Raw genomic sequence first — 4,879 nt, 5'->3', positions numbered from 1 at the left:
ACTAAAAGAAGATGTGCTATTAAGTTATAAGTAGACTCTTACTGCAGCTCACACACCCTTCCTCCTGCAGCTCTGCCCATAGGAAAGCCAGCTGGCTGCTGGCTCACCACCGGTGGGCATATACATATGCATATGTCTACATGTATATGAATCTTTAAATTCTGTAATAGTTAAAGATTCATAGGAAGTTTCAAAGATAATAAAGGCAGATGCCATGTACTCTCAAGCCTCCTCAACTATTATATCTAAAAATAGATTTAATACATATATTTATTTGTGTGTGTGTGCACGCGCGCACGCTCCATTGCCCTAGGAAGCCATAAGAGGACATTGGATTCTGTGGAGTTGGAGGTACAGCTGGTTGTGAGCCCCTGTAAGTGGGTGCTGAGAGCCACACCCGGGTTCTCTGTACAAACAGCAGGCACTTAACTGCTGAGTCATCTCTCCAGCCTCAATGATTACTTCCTATACAAGTTTTGCACACTCTCTAACCAGGAATTGGGCACTAATACAATGTGTGCCAATTCCTATATCCCCTTATCTCAAATAGACATATGTAACCACTACTGTCGCTGGAACACAACACGAAGCTCCTTGGTCTGAGAATTTACTAGGAACATTTTATTTTATAAAGCAGCCAGAAGGCTACGGAGATGGTGGGCTGATCCCTTGAATCTGGGACAAAATTAAAGCTTGACTCAACTCAGAGATCCTCGGGACAGTAGCAGTTGTGTGGTTTGAGTTTTTAAAATGAAGGACAACATAAAATAAATTCAAATTCTTTGTTCATGCTAGGGATGGGATCCAAGGCTGTACTGATGAACTCTATTCCAGACCCCTAAGTTTTTTAACTGTAGGGGCCTTTCTTGTTGCACCCACTTTTTTCTCCTGCTGTGGATTGAACCCAGGGCCTTGTACATGCTACTCAAGTATAAGGCCTCTCTACCATTGAGTTTCATCCACAAATTATTTCCTCTTTCCCCTCTTCCTCTTTTTCTTCTTCAAGACAGTATATCACTGTGCAACTCTGGCCAGTCTGAAACTCTCTATGTAGACCAGGCTGGCTTCAGACAGACAGAGATCTGCTTGCTTCTGCATCCTAAGTGCTGGGATTAAGGGCCTACGCTACTGTCATGTCCAGCCTGCAATTTTGTTTTGTTTTTGAGACGGAGGCTAGCTGCAACTATGGCAATCCTTCTGCCTCATCCTCCAAGTTTTGAGGTCACAGGCATGAGCCTGGCTAATGTAACAGTTTTAAATGAACAGGATGGTCTCAAGCTGAAATCGGCACTGTATTAAAAATTAAGACAGCAATGCTAAATACTCATTATTTCTTGAAAGCCAAGTGGTTAAATATTAGGAAACAAAATAGAAAAACATGTAATAAAATTTAGTATCTTTTCCTGATTAAAATTAACCTCTTAGTAGAAATTAGAGCCAGGCAGTGGTGGCACACACCTTTAGTCCCAGCACTTGCAGGTCCTGGAGACAGAGGCCTGCAGTTCTTTGCGAGTATGAGGCTGGCCTGGTCTACAGAGTGAGTCCAGCATGGCCAAGGCTACACAGAGAAACCCTGTCTCAAACCTCCCCATAAGAGAAGAAATTAGAGTGTAGTTTTATAGTGTGATAAGAGTGTCTGACCTGAGTCAACAGTAACATTAAGTGGATGATCTAAGGCTGAGAAAAGTGCAAGGTTCACCCTCAGCGTTGGCAGGAATAAAGAAAGATGTCACCACTGCTTTACTCTAGGTGCAAGCCAACGTGATACCACAGGAAAAATGAAAGGGAAAATTAGAAGTGTGAAGTCAGGTGCAGTGGTGCATGCCTACAGTCTCAGCACTTGGGAGGCCGGAAGTTCAAGGTCACCCTGGGCTACAAAGTGATACTATTTTTAAAAACCAACTGAAAGGTCTCTCTTCTGTTCTCCGTCAAGGTGAAAAGGAGAACCCCATGCGGGAACTTCGCACCCGCCATCTCTGCCTCAATATCTGTGTGGCAGAGAGCAGAGACAGACTGACCTGGGCAGCCAAGGTGTTGGAGCAGCTCACAGGCCAGACACCTGTATTTCCCAAAGCCAAGTACACCACCAGGTCCTTCGGCATCAGGAGAAATGAAAAGATCGCTCTTCACTGCACAGTGGAACCAAAGCAGAAGAAATTCTGGAGAAAGGCCTGAAGGTGCGGGAATATGAATTACAGAAAAATAACTTCTCAGATACTGGAAAATTTGGTCCGGATTCAAGAACACATTGATCTGGGCCTCAAATATGATCCGAGAATTGGCATCTACGGCCCGGACTTCTATGTGGTGCTGGGTAGGCCAGGTTTCAGCATCGCAGACAAGAGGCGCAGGATCAGGCTGCATTGGGGCCAAGCACAGGATCAGCAAAGAGGAGGCCATGCGCTGGTCCCTGCAGAAGCGCGGTGGGATGGACCATCCTTCCTGGCAAATACATTTTATCTAAATGGCCAATAAAAATTTCTCAGAAATGCAAAAACAAAAACAAAACCAAACAACAACAACAACAACAACAACAACAACAACAACAAAACAACAACTGAAAAAAGAAAGCAAAATAGGAAAAATATTAATCTGCGCTGGTTGCAAGTTTAAGTTCTAATCTCTGAGCTTCAGGCCCACCTTTCTCTCGTCTGCCCTGGGATGTGTGGTTCAGACTGTGAATGAAGCACACGTCGCACTTAGCACCAGTGGGGGCCGGGAGCCCTTCTTTCTTGCTTCCTGTCTCTTTCTTGCTTCTTGTCTAGCCTCAAAGTCCTGGCAACACACCGCAGCTGAATCTTATTGTTCCTACCCTTGCAGGCCCCACCTGTCAATCACGCCTCCTTCAGCAGTGTGGGGTCAGCTGCCAGGCTCTCCTCTAGGTGTCCAAATGCTAATAATCTCAGTGGTTCCTATGGATTGTACAACCCCAGGAGTGACGTTTGCCTTTGGGTTTCTGCCCTGATGATATCTCAGGGTTATTATGTTGGCTTTTTAGTTCTTCAAAATGTAGGTGTCCTAGTTAGCTTCAGCTGTCAACCTGACACAGCCCAGAGATATTTGAGGGCCTCTCCACTGGGGGATTGCAAGGTCAGATTGCCCTGTGGCCATGTCTATGAGGAACTGGCTTAATTGTTGGTTGATTCGGGAGGACCCAGCTGAGCCATCCCTGGGTACGGGCTCTGGAGCTGAATAAGAAAGCCAGATGAGGACCAGCCAGGGAGCTCCTCCATGATTTCTGATTCAATTCCTGCCTGAGTGTCTGAGTGATGGATTGTGACCTGCCAGGGTGAGCTGAAATAAAGCCTGTCCTCCCCCAAGTTGCTTTTGGCCATGGTGTCTCTCACAGCAACTCTAAAATAATAGTTAACTAGAATGCTACTCAACAGTCCCTTCACTGAGTCATTTCTGTTAAAGCGACACATACAGTTTTTGTCTCTGCACTGGTCCCTGGCGCGCACACACAAGAGTCTTCAATAGTGTAGTTGTTTTGTTTTGTTTTGTTTTAAACATAAATATGAAAAACGTTACCCTCCATACAATATAAGTAGGAAATATGATTTACTGGTTGCTAAGATTGCAACCCTAGATGTGAAAGTGGTCTGGGGGGTGGCGGTTAAGGGATGGAATTATCTGCTAATGGCTTTAGTGAAGATCTATATGGCGTCCTGCATACGTTTGCTTGCCTTGAGTAGTCTGTTCCAAAGTTTACATCAGGAAATTATTTGACCCAGAATCAAAACTGTCAACGCCTCACAAATACAGGTTTTGGTGGGGTCATGCAGAGCAGTGAACTCCAGAAATACCTTCTATGTATCAAAAGGGTGGACACAGTGCCCACTCTCCCCACTGTCCCATAACTCCTGTTTTATCAGGTCCTTCACATGCATTGATATCTGGCATCTCAGAAGCTCCCTCTACCACACAGATGTATGACTTAGAGGCTGGGCAAAAGGAGCCGTGCTGAGTCAGTGACTTCTTGGGAGTAAGTCTTCCTGAAGACATATGTTCATGCATGTCTCCTGGAGGCCCAGTGGGAAGTATATGCCCTGCTACAGTGGCAGTGCAAGTGTGGCATCCAAGACTTCCCGCTGGCTCCTTTAAGTGAGCAGACTGTTAAGTACAGAGACATGGGTCCAGGCTTGTGTCTCGAAAGGTCTGGAAAGACTATGTTTAAAGTGGTTTCCTTCTGGAAATGGTTGTAGGAACAGAAGCATATGGTAGGTGAGAGCTGCCGAATGGTTTACATTTTCACATATGTAGGCTTCCACATTGCATACAAAACAGAGAGAACTTGTATAAAAACTTTAATAGTGTGTTCAGATGGTGCTTTAACATTTCCTACCACTGTTTCTCTGTGTTGCTAAATCTTCTTTCCAAATGGTACTTTATAAAGCCTTTTGTTTATTTATGATAATGAGAAGATGATTATGTTTTTGTGGTATGTGCATGTGAGTGAGGGCATGTGTGTGTGTGTGTGTGCATTTGCTCGTAACTTTTCAGTCAGTTCTCTCCTGCCACTGTGGATTTGGGGGATTAAACTCAGATTTCCAGGTTTGCTTAGCAAGTATTTGTACCTGGTGATCCACCTCATCACCCCCAAGTGTCACTTTTTTGGCTTGAATGCAGGCTTGATGTCACCAGTGTTTTACCAGATTTATTCTTCCCAACACTTGAACTGAACTAATCACAGGAGGGAGGTTAGAGTGAGGAAATTTGTCTTGGTCAAGTTCCATCTCTCTCTCTCTCTCTCTCTCTCTCTCTCTCTCTCTCTCTCTCTCTCTCTCTCCACTCTCTCTCTCTCTCTCTCTCTCTCTCTCTCTCTCTCTCTCTGTATGTGTCTCCTCCTCCTCCCTCTCTCTTTCTCCTCTCTCCTCTT

General features: G+C 44.9%; 1 pseudogene across 1 annotated transcript; it reads left to right on the top strand.

Moving 5' to 3' along the window:
* The first annotated feature begins 1,934 nt into the window (after positions 1–1,934).
* LOC311589102 (large ribosomal subunit protein uL5-like) lies at positions 1,935–2,464 on the top strand (annotated as a pseudogene). Its single transcript has one exon. The product of its transcript is annotated as a large ribosomal subunit protein uL5-like (transcript).
* The last annotated feature ends 2,415 nt before the right edge of the window (positions 2,465–4,879 follow it).

The sequence above is a fragment of the Acomys minous genome (genome assembly GCF_964271855.1).
Source record: "Acomys minous genome assembly, chromosome: 18".
Lineage (NCBI taxonomy): Eukaryota > Metazoa > Chordata > Mammalia > Rodentia > Muridae > Acomys > Acomys minous.
This window is presented reverse-complemented; position numbering and strand designations above follow the sequence as displayed.